At 36.3% G+C, this 25228-nt stretch overlaps 1 long non-coding RNA gene across 2 annotated transcripts in view; it reads right to left on the bottom strand.

The window, feature by feature from the left end:
* LOC146402255 (uncharacterized) overlaps positions 1-25228 on the bottom strand; it is a 912822-nt gene that overhangs the window by 322327 nt on the left and 565267 nt on the right. For both annotated transcript variants that reach the window (XR_014805845.1, XR_014805844.1), the window contains exon 2: positions 16891-16958. This is a non-coding gene — a long non-coding RNA (uncharacterized LOC146402255). The remainder of the gene's footprint in view (positions 1-16890; positions 16959-25228) is intronic.

The following is a 25228-nucleotide window of genomic DNA, read 5'->3' as shown; positions in this document are numbered from 1 at the left end:
CCACTCATCCAAGCCATTCTGGATTTCTGACCCTCAGAAACGATATAAGATAATAACTGCTTAGAGTTGTTTAAGCTGCTACATTTTGTAATAATTTATTATGCAGTAATATATCTCTAATACACATGTATTAGTTCATTTTATCCTTATAAGTGCTGGGTATATTAACGTCCCCATTTTCCAGAAATCATTGAGTCCCACACAGGGGAAACTACTACTGAGATTTGAAAGCCACTCAGTCTGGCTCCTAAGCCTTTCCATTATATTTGAACCCCTTCTGGGGCTTCCAGGCCCTCTGGAATTAATTGTGGTAATTCTGATCTTTGTGCAACATCCACTTGGTTTTATTTCTGACCATTTACTGATCACTCTTGAAGGGACTCTCCAGTAAAGACTAGGTGCTAATATATTGTACAGCTGCTTCAAGCAACCTGCTGCTTTGGCTGCAGCTGGGAACAACTGACTTGCCCAGCAAGCTCTGATTAGCATTTTGATCTTGACAAGCACTTCTCTCTCTGAATGCCAAAGCAGGAGTGATTGTTGTCACTGTCACACCTTAGGGCTTCTACTGTAAGCACACTTTGTGGTTTGCCTCTGCTCACTGAAAACACATGCTCTGCTATTGACACCCTCCCAATGTGAGCCTTTTCCCCTGATCTTCAGGCATATGTGACCTTGGAGGGGAAATAAGTTCACACAGATTGTGCTCACTATGGATTCAAAAAGTATCTGGGGTTGGAATTGGCATTTTTCAGCCCTCTTTTATATGCTTGGTACTTAGGATGCATTAGCTTATTTAATACCTAGCTGACAAAGTTTGTGAGGGTTATTTCACATGCTGTCCCCCATTTTATCTATGAGGTAGAAACAGTAACTTGTCTGTGTTTATATATGCTTGATTTAAGTTTCTTTGACTCATCTCTAAGATAGAAAGAAATGATATCATCAATCATGATTTTCCTATGACCTGTGGAATGTAGTGATGCCTAGCACTGCGCCAACATCTGGTGTGTATCTGTTGCATATTTGATTTTCCTTCTTTCTTTTAAGAGGTGATGAGGAGTGGTCAACATATTTGTCCCAGAGATGTAGACATCATTGATAATTTTACCATGTCCAGAATACTTTATCTCTGGTTCTCACATCAGCTCTTCCAAATAACATATAGCATATAGCTTCTCAGTCTATAGAAAAGAGATGAGGACTTAAATACATGTCCCGAGGTCACAGATATCAGTAGTACTTAGGACATTAAAAAAAAAAAAAAGTTGGTTTTTCTTTTCTTGTTTACCAACACAGAATTCTGTTCACTACGTGTTTATCTGAGGGAGTTCCCCTTGTGGCTCAGTGGTTAATGAATCTGACTAGTATCCATGGGGATGTGGGCTCCACCCCTGACCTTGCTCAGTGGGTTAAGGATCTGGTGTGGTTGTGAGCTGTGGTGTAGGTCACAGATGTGGCTCAGATCTGGCATTGCTGGGGCTATGGCGTAGGCTGGCAGGTGTAGATCCGATTTGACCCCTAGCTTGGGAACCTCCATATAGCACAAGCATGGCCCTAAAAAGCAAAATATACATATATTATATACATACACACAAATATATATGTACACACATACATATAAAAATTATATATACATATACAATTTATTTATATGATATATAATAATAATATATTTATTATATATATATTTATCTGGCTATTAGTAGTAATAATAATAATCAGAAAGGATGAAGTCATAATGGAGAAAATAATCTTTTTAAAAAAGGAATGAAACCAGGAGGGAATTAATTCAAAACACTGAAAGGGGAAATAAATAAATAAATATTGTGTTCATGAGTAAATACACTATAAGTAGTAAAAATCATAATCATAAATGCTTACTACATATTGGGTACTTTTTCATTAGTACTGTTGCGAGAATTGTAAGAGATAATTTGTACTACGTTTTATCTACACATTTTGCATCTGAAGCAGGTAAGATGCAGAGAAGGTAAATAACTTGCTAAAAGGCACCCAAAGAGAAATAAAAGGGGGCATAGATCTTACCAAGTAGTCTGACTTCTAGGTTACCATCTTAATTGTTTACCGACAATATTGTTTTGTGTCCAAAGTCGATTTTTTTATGTTGTTTTAGGGCCTCACCCACAGCATATGGACGTTCCCAGACTAGGGGTTGAATTGGAGCTGCAACTGCCAGCCTACACCAGAGCCACACAACACAAGATCTGAGCTGCGTTTGTGAGTCTGTGACCCACACCACAGCTCACAACAATGCCAGATCCTTAACCCACTGAGCAAGGCCAGGTATCAAACCCGTGTCCTCACAGATACTAGTTGGGTCCCTAACTGCTGAGTCATGACAGGAACTCCCAAAGTTTATGTTTCTTATCAAGGAATGTTTTAAGGATACAATGGGTTGACATAGTATTTTATTTCAGGTGGAAATAAAGTTCTCTAAAAGGCAATAAATTATAATTCATAAATTAATATATTTAATAATACTAATAAATTAATGATCAACATAAGACAATGTTGGGTCAAGCTGGGGCTCATGACAGTGCCCCAAAATATGCCTCAATGATTACTGAGTAATTTGAATTAATCTGAAAAAGACAGACAAATACCATACGATATCACAGATAAGTAGAATTTAAAATATGACACAAATGAACGTATCTATGAAACAGAAACACACTCTCAGGCATAGAGAATAATCTCATGGTTGCCAAGGAGGAGGGAAGGTAGGAGAGGAAAGGATTGGGAATTTGGGATTAGCAGATGCAAATTAGTATATATAGGAATATAGGCTGCATAAACAATAATGTCTTTAGTATAGCACAAGGAACTATATTCAATATCCTGTGATAAACCATAATGGAAAAGAAAATGAAAAAGAATCTCTCTTTCTCTCTCTCTCTCTCTCTCTATATATATATATATATATACACACACATAAACACACATATATATACTAAGTCATTTTGGTATATAGCAGAAATTATCTGAACATTGACATCTCCTATCCTTCAAAAATTTTTTTAAAAAAGCTTTTTGGAAAACAGTCAGTAGGGAAAAATGTTAAAAAAAAAAAAAACCCTGATCCCACATTTACTCCTGAAAATGGGAAATAAACCTCCCATGTGGAGGTGTCCTCCCTATAGCAAGAGGATAGGAAGCATCTTTGTGAACAAGGTTAGTAAATTCAACAGTAAGAAAACTGTCCAAAAATCTTTGTCACTTCTTCATTTTGTGATACTTCAATGTGTCACTTTGTTACTTCTTCAAAGTCAGTCTCTTTGTTTTGTTAAATCTTCACAAATAATATTTTTGGTCTAAAAATGATATATAAGCAAACACCTGCTTTTATCGCTGCAGGGGTTCTATTTCCATGAGACCTCAGTAGACACGATTTTTTTTTTTCTCCTGTTAACCTGGTTGGATCAGTTTAGACCAGCCCAACAAACTCAAGAGGGGCAGGGAGGAAATGCCGTGCTCCCCAACACCGCAAAGGTAATTGTGTTTTTCCCTAGATTTCAATATGTTTTTGTCATTCTATACTAATTTAATCAACTGTATGGGTTAATTGCAGTGGAGTGCACAGAACATTACACTAAGGATGGCAAGAGATGACAAATAACGGCTGATTGTGGCCTGGAAAGATGGCATTGAAAGCCTTCTCTGAATCTTTCTGATTATTCTTCACTGGACACAGGTAGCATTGGTTAAGTAACCATCAATGGTTTCTACTTTCTATTTGTGTAGAGATACTGAGTTGCTATAATTATGTGGCTGGGAACTGGTAAGGCTGAAGGATACTATTGTAAGCCAGTAGGACACTAGAGTATGGTGGATTTGAAATAAAAAGACATGCTTTTGAATCCTGTCACCCTACTGTGACTATGGGTAAAGTTGCCAGATAATATATAGAATTTCAGTTAAAGTTAAACCTTAGATAACATCAAATATTACTTTTTGTTTGTTTTGATGTAAGAATATTCCATATACGGCATGGGACATGCTTACATTAGAAATTATTCCCTGTTCATCTGAAATTCAAATTCAAATTGTAATGTGCATTTTCTATTTTTATTTGCTAAATGTGAGTTTGGGAAAGTTCCTGGAATAAATTTTTTTTCAAAAGAATAATGTAAATAAATGATTATTTCTTGCCTACTTCACAGATTTGTTGAGAGGATTAAGTAATTGATCAACTTTCACTATTCATGTCAGTGGCTATGTCAACAACTTTTGAATTTATTTAAATAAAATATCCTATTATGTTAAATTACACATGGAATGATCCTTACCCTTGACTATGACCTTCTTTGTCCCAATGACATAATATAGTCTTTCATTTAATTTAGATAAATGTTTTTATATTGTTCATTTATATATTATTCTTAGATGATTCTAAGTGTATAAGGATAAAAACCAGATTGGAAGGATACTGATTCTTTATAGATGGCATATTCCAGTGTGTCTCAGGTGTAGTGGTAGGTCAAAGTATTTCTATCTTTTAACAATGTTTCTTGCACAGAAGAGGTTCTTTGTATGGTTTGCTTTGCAATGTGTAATTATACCAGTGAAAAATCAACTAAGAGAGATTGCAGGTGATATCTCTTCAATGATGTGGATGTTAGCAGTTGCCTAGTGAATTCAAGCATATAGACAAAATGAAAAATAGTGGTTCTTAAAGAATATATGCTGAATTAACTCAATATTTCTATTAAAATATGGGCAAAAAATTAGTAGGAAAAATCAACCTGAGGTCCTTAGTCATCCAAACTCAGAAGTGTCAAGAAAAACCTAGTGTATAGCTTACACATTTAGATGAGAGGGAACAGAGAGATTCAACTCAACTTTCTGTGGGATGATTCAACTATTTAATATTTACACAAATACAACCAATGGATGGTGCAGATGTCAGCAAAATATTAAATGGTCTCTGACATACATTTCTATCTCAGTTGCCATCGGAATCCTGAATCTATATCCAATTCTAATTTCTAATGGTCACAATTAAATCCTTTAAAATTCTATCAGCCTGAACTATTATGCATGAACTTAAGATTTAATTTTAAAGATTTTTTTTGTGGAAGATGCTGAAGTGAATAGACATTTTAAATACTGAAAGCAGTAAGAGCCAGATTGGTAATAAGAGTTTAAGTTAGTTTTCCAGTGGACCTTGCAAAAATTTAAATAATTGAATTTTATTGTTCTTTGATCAGTGCCTTCTATGTCTCAAACATGCCTGTCAGCTGAAATTCATTTCCCAAGTAGGGCAAAAGACCAAAAAAGTGTTATTCACTGCTAGAGCGATTTGAACATTTTTCAAGCATATTTGTAAAACTACGGAGCTAATTCAATAATTTACTGAAATTATCATAAAAGTTCAGCAAATCATGCATTGCGTTCAGATCCTGATATATGCTAGATTTCCTGTTTTTTACGAGTCAGCAGCTTTATAACTATAACCATTTGAATTTCAAATGATAAATTTATATCCACTATAGCCCTAGAATGCATAAAAAATGATAAGAGGGCACCCTTTAGAGAAATTTAAAAAGAATTGTGCATTTTGTAATTTGATATATGTAACATAATCCATTATACACCAGGATAATATAAATTGTGCCAACAAATGTAAAAGGGATGCAGACTCTTGTCTGTGCCCAGCACAAGGCAACACAACTGAGACATGTTTCCTTGAGTGATGAACCACTGGCTCCACTGAATGCAATGATCTCTATCCTCTTCGGAAGGGGTGCATATGTAACACACTGAAGGGCTCTGTGGGCTTAATTACTATGTTAGAGTTTGGCAGAATGAGAACGAGGAGATGCCAAGCGAAGTGAGAAAAAGAACTCTGTAGTCACCTCCACAGAGCTGGAGAATCCACAGAAATATGATTCCACAGCCGAGGCAGAAGCCTTCTCTGTACTTTGGGATGCCTTCTTTCCATACATCGCCCTTACCAAGCCCATATATTCCTACTCACATACAACTTCCCCCAAAGTAATTACCACCCTATTTGAATTTTCATTGAACTTGCCCTGTTGAGGGCCAATAACAAAAGCATGTACCAACAGCTACTGTCAACAGGATGCTTTTGCAGCTTTGTTAAATATTAAAATTCTCAAGAACAGGGACTTTTTTTTTTTTTTTTGGGCTGTACCCACTGCAGTTTCTGGGCCAGAGATCGAACCCACACTACAGCAACTACCTGAGCCACAGCAGTGACAATGCCAGATCCTTATGCCACTGAGCCATAAGGGAATTCCCAAACAGGGACTTATTCTTATTAGCATATTACCCCAAGTACTTACTTCTTCAATGATTAGAAGAAAGGCGGGGGTCAGTAATCATGTGATAGTGACTTATAGTCCCACAAATACATAAGTTTGAATCCTAGTTAATTACAAAATTTGGGTGGCCAAATTATGTAAATTCCTTGAGTTTCAGTGAGCTTGTGTCTAAGAAATACACGCAAAAGACATTATGAGGATTAAAGAAAAATAATACAGTGAGAGCATGTGGTATATCCATCAACTGTCAGTCTCAAAAGGTTCAACCCTCCACCTCCTGCCTCTCTTTTCTCACTTCCACAAATGTGACTGATATGATTGTTTTTATAGACTCTTAACTACATATCACAAGAAACCCAAAATTCTTTCTTCGAGAATTTAGGAGCTCTTGATTTTAGGCTACGAGAACATGAGTGAATCTTAGACTCAGTTACATAATTTCGGCTGATTTCATACATGAATGTGCAGTCCAGGTAAATTAAGAGCTCTGTCCAAGGCCACCCAGTGAATTAAAGATGAAGCAGAGTCTAGAACTCTGTCCTCAGTGCACAACTTCTTTTTTTCTAAACATACAATTGCTTAAGGAAAAAAAAAAAATCTATACTCTCTTCTAGCTCTCAAATCAGCTGATCATCAAGCCAAGTGCTTGACGTCATGAGTGGCAAAGCTGTCCATGTGGCAAAGTATACTATATAAAGTATACACACACACACACTTTGTAAAGTATGTATGTATACTTTGTATAGTATATATATGGACTTCGTAAAGAATATATATATATATGTGTGTGTGTGTGTCTTTGTACATGACAAATTTAAAAACATTTAAAATTTTATTGGGGTGCCATGCAAACTCATAAGTATTCTATATTGTATTTTATAATGGATTAATCACATGGAACATTCTATATAACTCATCTACAGTGCAATACCAAAACCTGAAGTCAAACAAATTAGATAACATATACAAACATTTAGCAGAGTGCTTCGCAATTACCAGGTATTTAATAATTTATTGCCAGATAGAATCTTGGCTCTTCTTCATTTCTTGTTAAAAACTGCAATCAATTATTTGATACAAAAATAAAAGAAAAACCTAGAAAATATTCACTCTAAGAATGGGGAAGCCATCAGGACAAAAATCTTCAGAAAAAGCTATTGCTGTAACTAAACTGAACTGGAAAGGAAAGGCAGACCCTGACATTTTGTCTGTGCATGCACCAATAATTCAGTATCTCTGTGAGGCTAAAGCTCCATGCAGTCTGTTTCAGGGTTAAGGCACTCTGTGTGAAGAGGCATACTCCTCTCTGTTTCTGTTTTATATATGTGTTGGTCTTATTTTATTTTTCTTACTTTGGAAACCCCTACCTCAGCCACCCTGAAAAAGAAGCCCACTAAGCATTAACACGGAAAGCAATATTTTCCTAAATTCTGGAAGATCTGAATGAACGAAAGGGAATCACAGTGTCTATGCATGCTGAGGAGGAGGAAGAAAGCATTTCCACATCAGTCTAAGTGCATACTTTATGAAGATAAATTGTTGAAGAGTAGACAAATGTGGAGAGTTTGCTCTGGTAGCATTCAAATCGAAGTGACCATTTGCTGCCCCCAAATTTGCCAAAAAAAAAATCCATCTCCCCCTTCACCTTCATTTTCTTCCCCTTATAAATAGTTTAGGTTGTAGAAGGTGAGATGATCGGTGTTACAAAAGCAATTAACAGCTTGTTAAAATGCAAGCAAAAGACACTAGGTTTTTCTTAAGGAGACTGGCTTCAAAGTTTAAAAGTGTAAATAGGTCTAGCTAATTAGAGCAGGTGATCTCGTCCCTTCTTTAAAAACAAACAAACAAAAAGGGCCTCCATTATGAATGTGCTTATGCCCTCAGGCAGACAATAGGCTTACTTGGGAAGTGGCTGCCAGGGCGTCCCCATCTGCTGCAAACTTCACAGGCTAGTCTGTGGAGGCCACTGTCTGGCATGCGTCTCCCAGGGCTGTCTGCTGGAATCTTAGCTCTGGAACTGTCAACTAGTAAGATGCTTCACGGTCACCTTTGACCTCTGTCCCTAATCCACTCTGACACATTCCAGGCTGTCACACTGGATCATTCTATCTGGTTCATCGCACACCATTCGAGCCAACAATTGGCATGTTCTTTTTCCCATCTGCATGTTCTAGTTTAGGCTGGGTCAGGAGAGATGTCACTGTTTCTCTACTTCACTCCTGACAGCTCTCTGATTTTCAGCATTTAACTTCATAAACAATAACTTGCAAAAACCTGAAGTGACATATATATTGGTAAATTCAGGGCCGTGAGAACATTTGTGCTTGTTTATTTGTTTAGAAGGGCACCAGAATGCCCTTTTAAACATGGGCTACCTCTATTTCATCAAACTACCTTTTCCACCTTCCTGAGCACTACAAATTACTGTTGTTATTATCATTATCCATTCTTCAAGGCTCATTTCCAATGCCACCTGCTTTGAAAAGCTTTCCTCAATTGCCCCACAGCAAATGAAGATCAATCACTCCTATGTCATTTCTAAATAATCTATCTATCCCCTTTATGTAATCCTTCCAAATAAATATAAGGATTTACTTAGTGTATTCTTTATTTCAGACATCTCATTAGATTGGAGTTTTATGGTGGTGAGCAAGTAGTTTGATTGAACTCTCAGTCTAGTAGGGAGCCCATATAATAATATTCAGTTTAAAAAGATGAGTATATAAAACGTCTGCAAAAAGATAATTATTAATTAAACTGACTGGAGTTTGTATTTATATTCAAACAGTTACCAGATGCTCAGCCTTGAGCAGGGCATTCGATATAATATTTGACCTGATGTATACTTATCATAAAAACTGTGACAAAAATAACAAACCAGGATGCACATTCTGAGGATTAAATGCCATAAGTAAATGAGATAATATGTATCAAGCATTTAATACCACAACTAAAACTTAGATAGTATATACTTCATTCATATTGGGGAAAGAAGCCACAACAAAACACAAGTCAAAATGAAGATACTCTCAATAACTTTGGTGCAGCATGGACAGCCTATAAATTGTCAACTAAGACAAGGGCATTGGCATCAGCAAGTCCAAAACAGATGAAATTAAGTAGCCAGGGTATTTAGAACCATCCCTGTCTGACGTTGGTAGCCCCATCTTAGATATCATTACCCTGAATTAAAAACCTCACCTCCAGTGGGTCACTTTGCTGTACAGCACAACATCATAAATCAACTATACTTTAATAACAATAATAAAAAAAATGGTACATGCACTCCAGGGTTCATTGCATTACTATTTACAATAGCCAAGACATGGAAGCAACCTAAATGCCCATCAGCAGAGCAATGCATAAAGAAAATGCGGTACATATATACAAGAGAATATTACTCATCCATAAAAAGAATGAAATAATGCCATTTGCAGCAAAATGGATGGACCTAGAGATTATACGGGGAATCTAAATCAATGATACAAATGAACTTATTTACAAACTGAAACAGACTCACAGACTTTTGAAAACAAACTTGTGGTTACCAAAGTGGAAAGGTGGGGGGCGATAAATTAAGAGGTTGGGATTAACATATGCACATCTCTATATATAAAAGAGGAGTTCCCGTCATGGCTCAGGGGAAACGAATCTGACTAGCATCCATGAGCACGCGGGTTTGATCCCTGGCCTCGCTAAGTGGGTTAAGGATCCAGCGATGTCATGAGCTGTGGTGTAGGTCACAGATGTGGCTCGCATCCCCTGTTGCTGTGGCCATGGTGTAGGCTGGCAGCCATAGCTCCTATTCAACCCCTAATCTGGGAACCTCTATATGCCCCACATGCAGCCCTAAAAAAAATAAATTAATTAAAAAATAAAATAAAAAAGATAACTAACAAGGACCTACTATATAACACAGGAACTCTACTCAATATTCTATAATAACCTACATGGGAAAATAATCTGAAGAAGAATAGATATAGGTCTATGTATAACTGAGTCACTTGGCTGCAAACCTGAAACTAACACAACATTGTAATTCAACTATATGCCAGTATAAAATAATAATTGAATTTAAAAAGATGATTATCAAAGTGGAGTTCCCATTAGTGGCTTAGGTGAATAGATTAAGAAGATGTGGTTCATATATACAATGGAATACTACTCAGCGATAAAGAGAAATAATGTAATTTGCAGCAACATTGATGCAACTAGAGATTCTTATACAAGTGAAGTCAGAAAGAGAAAGACAAATGCCATATGTCGTCATTTATATGTGGAATCTAATATGTAGCACAAATGAACCTATCTACAAAACAGAAACAGACTCACAGACATAGACAGACTTGTGGTTGCCCAGGGCAGGGGAGGGAGCAGGATGGACTGGGAGTTTGGGGTTAGTAGATTCAAACTATTGCATGTAGAATGGACAAGCATTGAGGTACTACTGTACAGCACAGGAAACTATATCATATATATATATATATATATATATATATATATATATATCTCCAGTCTCCTGCCAGGATGGAAAATAACATGAGAAAAGGAATGCACATATATGTATAACCAGGTCACTTTGCTGTACAGCAGAAATTGGCACACCATTGTAAATCAACTATGTTTTAATAAAACATTTAAAAAAATAAAAATAATAAAAGAACAGCAATCAGTTATATAACAAAAAATAAAACAAAATTAGGAAAAAATATCTTTAAGATTACTTTGTAGGAGCAGAGGATATTTCACAACAATGTGATGACAAAGCCAACACCATTTCTTTGCTGTGTAATACCAAACATATTAGCATGCCCACATTTCAGTGGCCATACATGCCTATAAAATGGAAACACTGACATCTAACGTAACTGACCAAAGACTTTGCTTAGATAATATATATGATCTCCTGGTTCAAACTCTAGCCTAACTTTGGAGGGAAAGTTGAGGGCAGAGTCTAAGTGAGGTAAAATAATAATAATAATAACCATATGGGCAAAACACAGTGGAACTAAGTACTTTTTTTTTTTTTTTTAAGACTCATGAGAAAATGGATATCTAGTTAGGGCCACATTTTCAACCTGCCCTCAAATGTTTATACATTTAATATTTATTTAACAGGCAATCTATAGCTAGTTAATTAGATAGCATGCTTAATATCTCATTTTCTTTAGTTGTATGGGTAAATGCTAATTAAATTCCTGAGCATTCCTCACAAGTGTAATATAATAATAGGAACATCGTCACACACTTATTGGTTCTGCAGATTTGAATTAATTACATTGCAAGTAGATTTATCTTTCATATATTTATACCTCAATAGGTGCTCTTCCCCGACAATCATGAGGGATTTAATTTCCATATCACTACCTTATTAATTCTAAATTAAATACGTTTAGTAGGAATTTAATACTTGCTGATGCTCTAGTTAGTGATACTTCTTCCGCACATCTGGATTTTGAAATTCATTTTTGCCTTATGCTGCTAAAAAAGAATAGAGGCAATTAATAAGTTAGAAGAAAGACTATGAAATGTAGTTTGGAGACAAGCCAAGGAATCTGCTACTGTGTTTCATGAGCACCTTGAGGGAATTGCCTTGCAGTTTGGTAGAACATTTTCCTTCTTCCCTACCTCTGGGCATGAGACCCTACTTTTACTTTAAATAATGTAAATTTGTGTCTTTCACTCTCTTTTCTCTCCATTCTCAATGACACTGCTGCCTTCATTTCAACTCCAACATATTCCACAAAGCTAATTTAAAAGCCTTCTCCCCATGCCTACATGTCAGGTCTAGCCTTCTACCCTTCACACTGCATGCAGCTACCAGACTGATCCTTCACATATCCAAATTATGAGCTTGTCACTTTTCGCCTGTAAAGTGTTACCAATGAGAGGCGTGTCTTCCTGATTCCCCTGCAATCTTCACCTGTGTTCCTATCATTCCCCAAACCAGACGGTTACATGAAATTTCCAATGCATGAATACTTCCAAGTGTCTGTTTGGATGTCCCACTCCCTTTCCTGGCCAACTCTAATGCATCACTCAAAATCCAGATGTATACTGGATTGCATGAAGGATTAGATATTTGTGTTGACTTTGAATTATCTAATGCTAAGTCTGTTTTATTTTTCTGGGGCCATGGCTCTAGGACATGGGTTATGAAAAGAATGGGAAACTTATCCTTTCTCTCACGGTCAGTTTTCTCTTTAATGTGTTCTTAGAGAACTTTCCTCTATTGTAGGAATGATCACATGTGTCCTGTTTCCTAATCTGTCACTCCTCTTAAACCCAGAGATCATGTTATAAGAATTCATTATGTTTATTAAATATTTATTTACTTAGTCCCTACTGAATACTTGGAACTATGCATCTGAATGCTGGAGAAAACATGGATCATACTACAGAAAGGAAGCAATGAATAAACTGAGAAATAAGAGTCATGATAAGATTCATTTCATAAGGACCACAGGGTAGTGCGTGACAGCAAAGGCTCTAGAGTCAGATTGCTGAGTGGCTTTTTCAGTAGCTCTGAGCCTAAACTTGTCATCACAAATGGGAACAGAGGAGTGCTTAGTGGTTCTATGGGGAAAGAGAATAATCCAGGTGGAGCACCTGCATAATCTGCTCACCCAACCTATTTGGAAAGTACCTATCTCAATTACCCGAAACGTTTGGGAAATATTAGATTTTAATAAAGGTAAAGGAGTTCACAGTAGGTATACTTAACGACAAGCTCTTATTATGATAAACAATTTGCCTAGAATATAAGTGAGAAAACAAAGGTTCAGTGTCTCCTTGCACAGCAAATAGTGTATAACAAAGATAACAAAGCTTGTCCTTTCATTTACCTATCAATAAATAATAAAGGCATAAGACATATAAATAAGCAAGAAAAAATAAATAATATAGAGCCTGCAGTTTCATCAATAAGTCATACATTTCTCCCTGGTTGAAAGAGAATTTACATTTTATTTGGTGATATTGATGACTGCGATAGCCTGAACATTTTGAAGAAAATTACAGTTAGGTATTTCAAAGGGAATTACTGCAAACGAAATGATAATAATTTATAAGTGTGTATACCTATATAGCTAAGTTATGAATTTTTAGCAAAAAAAATTCAAAGGATCAGAGAACTGAAGAGCTAGGAGAGGGAAAAGGGCAAGATTAGTTTCAGACTAGTTTTCTCAATAAAACTGGATCTAGCTCTTTGCAATCTTAAAATAACTTTCTCAAGGGTTATTGTATTTAACACTGAGGCTTGGTAGAAAGGTAGGGACCTGCATTGTAATGAAGAGGGAAACAGAAGCTTAAAGAGAAGGAAAAGAACTTACCAAAAAGTCACAGAAATAGTGACAGAACTGGGACTACAGCTCTGAATTTCTATTATTTAAGACGAGGCTCTTTTCACTCCACCATTGCTATACCTTTCCACTCTCACAAGCTCACTGGAAAGTATACATGTCAACCGTCTGCTGAGTTTGGGAAACATTTTGTATTTATGAATTTAAATAATTTAAGTAGAAAGGCTCTCTTGTCTTTGTCTTTAACAAATATATTATTCAGAATTTAAAACAACAAAAAGCCCCTGTTTGCAACTAATAATAAGAACTTATCATTTAATAAATGATTTTATATGTCTTTTTCCTGACAGATTTAATGAGAAGAGGAGATCCTGGCATTTGACTATGGAATCTCAGGGTTCATGCTTCTTCAAAAACTGAAGGTCACTTCAAGGTCAGGAACACTCCTGCTCTCCTGGTCACTTGGTCTGTATCAATTATTTTAGATGACCAATTATCTTGATCCCTTCTATAATTTCTTTTCCATCTTCTTGGATTTGGAATGTTTGTATTACATCTGTCCAGGATCCATCTCTTGGTTTGGTTCACTCAGTCCTCTAAGGCATCTCTAAATCATGTCTGTTTACAGTATTTCTCCTTGAGCCTGTCCTTGCCTCTATCTATGCTTGATTTCTGTGCTCCCTGGTCTAAATTAGATATCATCATCCCTGTAAATCTTGTGATCAAGAATGTATCTACATAGGAGACTTTAACCATTTCATGTATGGAGAATGAAGGGAGAGGAGAAATAAAATACTGTGTCCTGTCAGCCCTGTAATTAGAATTAATGGAAAGCTTGAGACATCAATCAGGTCATTCATGTTATCATTCCATTTAGATCTTCTTCATATATATACATTCATATATATGCATATGTATATTTACATATATATATTCCCACGCACACACACACACACACACATATATATATATATTCTAAGATCCAATAATCAGAACTAATATCTGCTTTTTAAGCCAGTGGTTCTCAAACTTTAAAGTGCATCAGAATAATTGGGATGATTTCTTAAAACACAGATTATTGGGGCTTGTCCCAGGGGCTCACATTCAGTAGGCTGGTTTGGAAGAGATCTAAGAATTTGTATTTCTAACAAGTTTCCTGGTGGTGTGGATGCTGCAAGTCTAGTAGATTCCACTTTGAGAACTGCTTTACTAAAGACACCTTGATTGCTTTCACCTTTATGACTTATGGTTCTCATCTGAGACATCTTTGAACTCCATCAACAAGATGTCACAAAAACCCATGCACTAAAGTTTACCAAATATTGTCTTCACTCTTCTACTTATTTACTGAAAATATACTAAAGTCCTAGCCAGAGGAAGGTCCCTGGCCAGAGGACGATGAGATTACAAAGCCATCTTTGATTGCTCATGCTAAAAAAGACTGACATCTTTTCCCTCATAACATGACTATGGTCCTCTACTATGTTGTGAACCAAAGGGTGGCCCTTAGACCACATCATTGGCATCACTTGGAACTTGAGAGAAGTCTAATCTTAGACCCTGCCCCTGACCTACAAAATCAGAATCCGGATTTTACTAAGACCCTAGTTGATTCATACTCAAGTTCTAACTTGCAAATTATTGCTTGACTGTCTTATGAACTCCCTTAGATAAAAATGCAGGTTGCATGCAGCTGTGAATCTCCTAAAATAACCTTGTGATCAAAGGAAAAGGAGAGAATAAGCAGGCAAAGATCTCTGCCGTTTTGTCAAGATTTACTTAGTGTATGTAAAGCTTTAGCACAGTGCCTGACACAAGCTCATTTAATCTTTACAACAGAAAGTAACTAATGATTACTTGTATTGAATCAAATTGACTTCACCTGAGTTTATTCTGGAATAAAGGCAAACTGCCGACACCCCATTAAAATTATAGAGGAGGTAGAAGATATCAAAAATCCTTATACAAAAGATATTGCTTTCAAAATTATGTTTTGTTCCCTTAAGAAGCATAGTGATTATTATTGACAATAGCAATCATTTATTGAACAGTGTGTTAACAACGTTAGGTGTTTTATTTGTTAAGAGTTTTGTTATCATGGTTAACTGAGAAAATATTATTTTTCCCTACTTGCTTAATAATGAAAGTAAAATCTCAGACTCAAGATCATTCAGCTTTAGGTGGGAGAGCTATCTAATAAAATGACCAAGATCCAAACGCATGAAAAGGAATTTCATTTTCTTGGCTGATCAATATTTAGTATTAAGGAACTGCTGGAGGGCAAGTTAATTTTTATTATTTTGTGAGATAAACTTTTATTCAAAACTCTGGTTGTAGACTACTTCTGAAAACACTGCACTACTTTTCATAAGAGTAAGCTTTGAGACATATATAACTTACAGTTGTATTTTGAGTATCAAATAGCTAAATAGGTAGTAGTTCTTAATGAGGATGGGAGAATGATGCTTGCCTCCTATGGCATATGGCATTGTCTGCAGGTATTTGTGGTTGTCACAGCTGAAGATATGTGTTCTACTGGCATCAGAAGAAAGAGACCAAGGATGGTGTTAAACATTCTCCTATGCACAAGACAGCCCCACCTATACTCAAAATGTCTTAAAATGTTGATAGTTCTGTGGTGGAAAACTGTGATCTAACTTAATGCATTACATAGAAGAGATATAAAGACAATATTTTCTTGAATCAAACCACCTGATAGCAGAAAAGAGCTTCTGAATAAATGAATGTGAATATAACATGAATAAATTTTTTTTCTCTTTTTGTAGGGCTGCACCTGTGACATATGGAGGTTCCCAGGCTAGGGGTTGGAATCGGAGCTGTAGCTGCCAGCCTACACCACAGCAACAGCAAGGCAGGATCTGAGCCACGTCTGCGACCTACACCACAGTTCACAGCAATGCTGGTTCCTTAACCCACTGAGTGGGGCCAGAGATCAAACCAGCATCCTCATGAATACTAACTAGTTGGGTTCATTAACCACTGAGCCATGACGGGAACTCCATAATGTGAATAAATTAACTGAGTGTTTAGATAACCTGATCAAAGACACATGGATAAGTGCTAGAATCATAACTCGAACCTACCTTCTAGCTTAACAGGTTATGTCTTATCCATGTTAGGACACACAGACATGTAGTTCTGACAGATACTGATTGTGATATCTCATCTCTCTTAAACCACACTCTAATGGACTGTTGTGATTAAGCAGGTGAGCTCTGGAGTCAGATCATTTGCATTTTAATGTTGACTCCATTACTTACCCATTTAATGACGAATTATCTAAATTCTCTTTCTCTTCCTCTTTTTCTGTTTGCCACAGGATCATGATCTGTTAAATGGGAATAACAATATTCAGTCTTCAGAAAACAATAAATCACAACATTATTTATAGCCCATAAAAGTAACAAAGGTTTATTGAGCATAAACTTGAGGCAATTTAATATGACCAATGTATCAAATACTTCTATGCCTAGCTCCCATCTTCCCTGTGAACTTTACAATCCGAATGTGGGAAGGACTTAAATAAACCTTGGATAGCTTTTGAGTAATAGTGAGCAGCAGCCAATGGGTAAAACTCCCATGTCCTGTCTTTTAGCTGAAAATTTTGAGGCTCCACAGAGCCCTAGCTGCAAACAGTGTAGACCAGCTTAATAACACATCTTTGGGTTACATGTCTCTCCTTCAGCCTTTTCTTCTACTGTGTTCTTTGGAGTCACTTCTCAAATAATAATGTACTGTACAAAAGCCCTTTCAGAGGAATACTTTATGGGAAAATAGGAGTAGAGCTAAGAAAGTAAGGCTCAATCTTTTTCTTTTCACCAAATTAGAATTCAGACCTGGTGATTTAAGCTTATTGAATGTCACAAATAGCCAACATCAGGAAAAAAAAAATGCTATAATGTGGCTGATGTCAATTGTACTAACCCTCATGCTTATATTGCAAAGTCTGTTTTGCTTTCCTAAAGGAAGAAAACTTTGAGAAATTTTAGATGTGGATACTGGATACCAGAAAGCCCCTCTGTTAAGTGTCATACAACACTGTGAAAACACCACATATACACACACATGCACATACGCATTGTTTCTCCATCCATTTAGCAAAAAGAATAGTAGAAAATACCGATATCTAGTAACAGAAGAAGAAACTCCGTAACAAAAATATCACATATGCATAAGTAAACAAGTGGTGAAACCCAGTTTTCTCACACTTTAGTCACTTCTGTGAGATTGTGTGAATATATTTGTGCATTTTCCTCCCTACAGTGGCGACTGGAGAGTAGTATTTGTCCATTTTCTGGGAGTTTGAGGTTAACAATACAAGTTTCTCCTTAATACACTGGAAGGCAGCATCGTTAAGTCACGAAGAAATTCAGGTTGTATGTTCAATATCTTACAGGAACTTCTAAGGTCACCGAGAAAAACATCTAATCTCATTCAGTCATACATTAGGAAAACGGTATGGCCAGACCATTATCCCATGTCTGGCAAGGATGCACTCAACCAACATCAAATAAAATAGATGCATCTCATCCTGTGCTTAGGATGTGTGGCTGTAGAGAAAGGATGGAATTTATACCCTAGTTCCAGGATACCGGTGGTAGAATAAAAATATCAACAAAATCCAGACCTCACAATGAATGTTAAGTTTTAGAAACGTGATCTAAATATTTTTGAGAAATGATTTATTATAGGAACATGTTCCAGAAATTATAATAAAAATCAGACAGAGAGCTTATTTTGATTTAGAAATGTTTGATTTATGAACACAGAAGAGAAAAAATACCAAAGGCAAGACTCATCTGGTTCCTCACTGAGCTTTAATAAATATTTGGCAATCGAAAATCAGCCGTGTTTAAAACCAAACTATTTAGAAGAATGCTGACTTTTGCAAAATTGGGGAAAGAAACTTAAAAGATAAAAATCAGAGTGTTAATGAGTGCCTGAATTGAAAGACATCTGGAAGAATTATCTGCCCTGTTTGTCTCATTTCCTCTTACAGGTGAGAAAACTGAATCTAGCAAACAAGAAGGTGACTTTCCTGAATCAGCTAGATTGGTACGAGGACTCAGGTCCTCAGAGTCTCACTTCAACGTCCTTTCTGTCATGCCAACTATGCTGGATTAACACAAGACACTAAGCAAGCATCTTTCCATCACCTCTGCTGCTCCTTTTCCCTTTCTCCATCCTCACTCTTCCAGCTTTTCATCTAAATCTCCCTCATTGTCCAAGCTGCCTTCCACTGCCTTGTAGAACACTTGCTTAAAGCTTAATCACAAACCCACTTATGGGAAATTGCAGGACTGAACGTTTCAGAGATGCCTCAGGGATATATTCAGTTATTGATGCCCTGAGAACCATGAGCTGTACTCTTTTGAAATGGACTAATGATGACAAGCTTTTACTAAAGTGTCATTTTCTTGCCTGAGAGCTTAACTGCAGGAGGTATGTGAAATATGAAAGGATTACTTCATTTTGTTTATTTATTTATTTTGTCTTTTTTTTTTTTTCTTACAATCTGTGGCCATTGCCTCCTCTCATCAAACTCTGACCTACAGATTCAATTAGAGAGCTTTCCTGGAAGTTTGCTCTTTCCTGAGGTTCACCTGCAGGGTAAGAAAGAATATATGTTGGCCAGAAATCAAAGACAGTGCAAGCATCCTCTGCTCAAATTACTTTGAGTCCATATTTCTATTAAATTTCCAGTAAAGTATGCTCAATAAATCATAGCATTTGAAATTAATTGTTTCAATGAGGCATTTAATTTTGCACAATCCATTGCTCTGGGTGTATATTAGCTAAATATTTATGAGTTGATTATTTCCAAAGCAGTCAGATTTGTTAAGGACAGAAGATAACTATCTTCCCGTATGATTTACTCAAGATTTTTTTTTCTAAGTGATTACTAAAATGTCAGAGTTGTAAAGAATGTTTGTACATTTTACACAAAATGAAGGATAATGCGTTAGATTTTCAATTAGTGTTCCTGGTTGTTTCATGAAGCATGACAGTTTAAAGCTCTCTCAAATCTCTCTATCCATCAAGTTCCTAGAGCTCAACAACTGAGGGTGTTCTCCTGCAACCAAAATGTTGATTGTAGGGACACAAAGTAATCCTGAAGCAGGACTCTACTCCAAACTCTGAACAAACAACCAGGTGTACTTATAAAATATCTAAAAAATAAAAACAATTTAAATTTAAAATATTTAAAAAATTAAAAAACAAATGAAATAATTATGCACAAGGGTATTGGTTCCAAGTCACTGATTATGGGTAGATATATTAATGGAAAACATAAGGCAAAGTTATAGAGCTCCTGATAGGAGTTCCCACTGTAGTTGAGGGGTAACAAACCCAACTAGTATCCATGCGGATGAGGGTTCAATCCCTGGCCCAGTCTGTGGGTTAAGGATCCAGCACTGCTGTGAACTATGATGTAGCTGTAAACTCGGATTGGATCCTGAGTTGCTGTGGCTATGGTGTGGCTGCAGCTCGGATTTGACCCCTAGCCTGGAAACTTTCATATGATACGAGAACAGAGAGCATCCCTAAAAAGACAAAAAAAAAAAAAAAAAAAAAGAAAGAAAGAAAAAAAGAAAGAAAAGAAAAAGAGCTCTTGATAAATCTTCTGGTATAAACTTCTGCTGGTAGCTGCTTTGAGATTATAAGGTTTTTTCCATGACCTCTCTTTCCTCTCATACATTCTTCTATGGTCATCAAAGTGTTGTCTGTTCAATAATCTTCCTTATATTGAGAAATGTTTAGTATCTGAACTTGAGTGCATGTTTAGGAATTGATCAAAGGGATGTTTGGTTGGATAGACTAAATCATAGGGGGAAAAAAAAGATAAAGGTGGCTAGTGGATTAGAAATTGGTGACAAAATCACCACAATAACTTGGAAGGAAAAGAAAAAGCATCACTCATGTGCATAATTCAGATTATTAGTTCACTAAAGTGAACATAAAAATTTACTTAGAAAAACAAATTTCAAAAGCCAACAATGTTAAAGTTTCCAAATCAAAGACTTGGGAAGAGCTAGAAAGATTCAAACTTCTTTCCTCTCTTCTCCAGAGACAGAGGTATCTGATCACCATTGACAAAGAAATTAGAAACAGCTTACATGTTCTTTCAAAAGATGAACATGATCTTACATGCCCCTGTAAATACGACCTGAATGCTAGGTTGTTTTAACTTCTGACCTGTGTAGTTCTTTCTAAGAGTGAGGGTTCCCAATACCACCCATATGGAAACGCACGGTACATTCTAACATTCTCTTTCCTTTCCTTAACCACCTCAGAGTGATAATTCATATCTAACTTATCTCCTACAGTTGTTTCCCCTCTGTCATCTCTTCATCCCACAAGTACTGCCCTCGTTCAGATCTTTGTTATTGCCTCCTGTCAGTTTTTCACGTGGCCTTTTAAAATACCTTCCTAGGTGATCCCTTTACCCACTACTTCACTGCCATGCCTCCATCCAGGCGATCCATGGAACCAGAGTAGCCTTTCTAAAATGTCAGAAATAATTTGCTCAAAACTTTTCACTGGCTCCTCACAGAAAACAGAGTGAAATGTGAAAAGCTTAGCGTGGTATAAAGATCCTTTTGCAACTGTCCCTACTCTGCGTTTAGGGGAACAGAGCTCCAGAAGTTTCCTCGCTCTTCATTGTCACTTTGCCTTCATGCCTTTTCACATGGTAGATCCTCTGCCTTGGACTCCTGCTCATTCTTGCTTACCTGGTGAATTCCTTCCCATCCTTTAGAATTTATCTCAAGCACACCATTTGCCTACTGTGAAGTTACCTGCTATCTGCTATGTGTTTCTGACTCTGAACACACCATAATTCCTCTCTCTCCCTCTCTGTCTTTCCTGTGTCTACTTTTCTACCTACTTTATCTGCATTTTACAGCCACACAGACTTCTATCTCTTATAAATTGTAAAGCCATAACCCAGTCATTTAATTCCTCTGAAAATCATTTTTTATCCAAATGTGCTACAACACATGTCTTAAGTTAGTCACTTTGTGTAAAGATCAAAGATCATGCATTAAACCACTAAGTAAGGTGTCTGTGATGTGGAGTGATCGTTACTAGATAGTGTTAACTTTGGTGAATGATTAGCCATTATTATTAAATTCTGCTCTATTTCCCTTGAAACTCATTTTTCCTTTAAAGTGACAGGAGTATTTAACTATTCATATTTCCTAAAATAATGTATAACTTAAAGACATCATCTTAATATTCTGCAAACCAGAAAATAGACATGGCCACCTCCTTGCCATAAATAGTAATGCTTATATGTTTAATTTAATCTATCTTGAACTTTGTATATTCTTCCATTCTTGAAAGTAACATCTCTTGTTTAATAAGTCTGATATCTGCAGTGATTAAGACTAATATATAAATATCACTCTATATAAGAATTTTATTAATACATTTCTTCATCCATCTGTCCACCCACTCACTTATATATTCCTCAAAGTGAATTTATGTATTTGCGTATGGCATAGTTTTTTGACTTGCACATATGTTAGGAAATATCTAAAATGTCCATATTTCTTGGCTACAAAATGGGCACTAAGATTGAAGTGAGAATGGATCTAAATTTCTTATTGCCTACATTATTGGTTTAGAAGTTAACAATGTATCTTTGATTATAGTTGTGGGTTTTTTTCCTTATATAAAAATCATATTTATATCAAATATATTACAAACACTGTAATATTTACACTTAGAATGAATTATTAATTAAATAAAGAGTAACTTAATGACACGATATGCCAGACACCTTATTAGGCACGAAAGAGCAAAAGCTCTTCCCTGAAGTACCTCCAGTGAGCTTGGGGAGATAAATAGCTCGTTATACAATTATTCATTTAATACCGTCTGCTAGACATGGGTGTATATGTGTGGTGCATGTGTGCGGGGTGAAAATAAGCCCTTCTTACACAGGGACTAGGGAAGTCAGTCCAAACAGGAGCATGTTTGGTCCGGGTGATGGATCTGGGTCTTGAATGTATGAGAGTTTTTCCAGATAGGAAAAATACTGAAAAATGATATTACAGACATGTTTTGTAGAACTTGACACATTAGAGATTTAAAAATTCCAAATTTTAGAATGTAGAAATTTTGTGGTACACATGTGGAACTTTGAACAAAATATTTATTTATAAAATTGTTAAAACTCAAAAAAAAAAAACCCTGCTTAAAAACCCTTTGAAATATTTGCACATCATCTAGCTTGGCATAATAGAGAAACCATGCTTGCCTGTAATAATGATCACATTTATAAAACTCTGAGAAACATCCATGACATTTCATTCCACTTCCCTCATCTAAGCCTATTTTTAAAAAATACTGTAAAAATATGGTAAAAATCTTTAGAGTGACATCTAACTTGCTTAGCTTCCATCAGAATTAAGTGAGGTAATGTATGGAAACCATTCATAATGTGTAGTGTCAAAATGAACATTAAATGTCAGTCTCCTTCTCCTCACTGCTTACAAGCAATATCAAAAGGAACTCACTGCTGTACAACCATTAATGTGTGTTCCCAGGAACATTACTTTGAAAACACCTATTTTTCATATTCAAAGGCATTTCCTATCTTTTATATCATAAACTCACATTCAAGACCTCACACTGGGTTAGGGTCTTGGTAACTTCTGAGTGGGAGACAGTTATCTTAGACTTTAGTGGACCAATATGTCACCAATGATTTTAAGAAGGAAAGGAGCTGTAAATGCAATTTGAGGTGCTAATTTCTTCAGTATTTAACAATATGAGCTATGAATCTATAGGCAGCTGATAAAGTTAGATTTCTGAATGGAAATTATAGGGTAGATAACCAAAGTTGAGTTTTTTTGAATTATCAGTCAGAGAAAAATTAGTGTTATTGTCATCGTTATGTAAAAAGGCAACTTTGGCCTCACACGATTGCAGCACTCTTAGGAGAGGCTGACAGTTGTTTATCTCACAAACACACAGAGCTCACCCTGCCTTTCACCTTTCCACACTTTTTCTGTCAACAGTAGACATTTATTATCTGCAGGAAGAAAGAGATTACTTTAAGCATTGCTTTTACTATGATTAATGTGAGGAATAATCATTGAAGGCTACAGTTTCACAAAGGAAACAAATGTCTGTCTTTATGGATTATTGAAAATCGTAATGTTTCATCTTCTGTAGGAAAATGAAATGATCAAATACCAGTTTGCAGTATTCAAAGGAAATATAGATACCATTTAGATATAGTCAGTGTTCATCCATAAAGCAGGCAAAAGCATTATACGGTATTCATGTCTGCATTAAGACTACTGAACAAGATGCATTGTGCGGCAGAGGACAAAGTTGGAAGCAGAGTTGAACAGACCTGCTGTGAGTTTTCGATATGTCAGTAGACATAAAATGGCATGATACTTTTTTTTTTAACTTTATAAAGCACTTACATGCCCCTTATTTCATTTGACCTTCTTAAGATTCACTCAAATAAAAGCAGGTACTTTTCTTTGCTACATGTCCATTTTATCATCAAGTCCTGCTGCTGTCACTATCTCCAAAATACATCCTGAGTCCATCTACTCTGTATCTCCATTAAGACACCTCAGCCAAAGGCTCCATCACAGCTCACCCAGAATACCACATTAGTTCCCTAACAGGTCTCTTTCAATTTGAATTCATGAAATCTCTTATCCATATGAATGCCAGAGTTATAACTTCCAGAGGATAATTTATGTCAGAGCACGCCATTGTTTAAACTAGTTAGTGGCTTTGCACTGAACTTAGAATAAAACCTATTTTCCTAATTAAGGTCTCATAATTTACCTGATTGAAGATCAGTGGGCACCTGTCCTTGCACTTAGCATACAGCTCTTGATGTAGTGAATGATTTTTACTCCATCTAAGCCACATAAGGGACCTTCGGGATTCCACAAATAGTCTGTTCTAGTTCCTTTGTGTATTTGCTAACTGCTTCCTTAAGGTCCTTTCAGCTTCTCTATATCATCCAGGTCCCAAACCACATCTTTTAGTTTTGTTATGGTACCATCCTACTTTCAAGTACCCAAATATATTTGTATAACAACCACCCACCAGATGTAGTGGCTTGAAATTGAAACAACAAAGACTAGGGAGGGTTCAAGGTGACAGCACAGAAAGATCCTGAACTCATCCCTCCCACAGACGTAACACATCTGCATATGGAATAATTCCCTCCCAAGGGACCTGAAACCTGGATGAACAGCCTCCATAACAAGGGATGAAGGGACAGCATCGAGATATGAAAACAAACAAACAAAAAAACCAGATATGTTCTCACCAGGGAAAAGAGAAAACCCGTTCCAACCATGCTGATCCACAATTAAGAGGATCCCAAAGGCATATTCTATTTTCCCTTGGGAGCCAGGGACTCAGTCTCCACATCAGACGCCCCAACCCTTAGATCTTGCACAGGAAAGATGACTTTGAAAACCAGTGGGGAATATGTCTAGGAAAACTAGAGACCAACAGAGGACAACAACAACAACAACAACAAACCCTGCTCTCAAAGGGCTTGCATGCAGATTCATTCGACTCCCAGATTCAAACGCCAGACTGAAAAGC

Source organism: Sus scrofa, chromosome 6 (genome assembly GCF_054392235.1).
Source record: "Sus scrofa isolate SSC_HxYL_T2T_F1_AM1 chromosome 6, Sscrofa_HxYL_maternal_Yorkshire_Landrace_v2.0, whole genome shotgun sequence".
NCBI lineage: Eukaryota > Metazoa > Chordata > Mammalia > Artiodactyla > Suidae > Sus > Sus scrofa.
The sequence above is the reverse complement of the archived record's forward strand: the minus strand, read 5'-3'. Positions and strand labels throughout refer to the sequence as shown.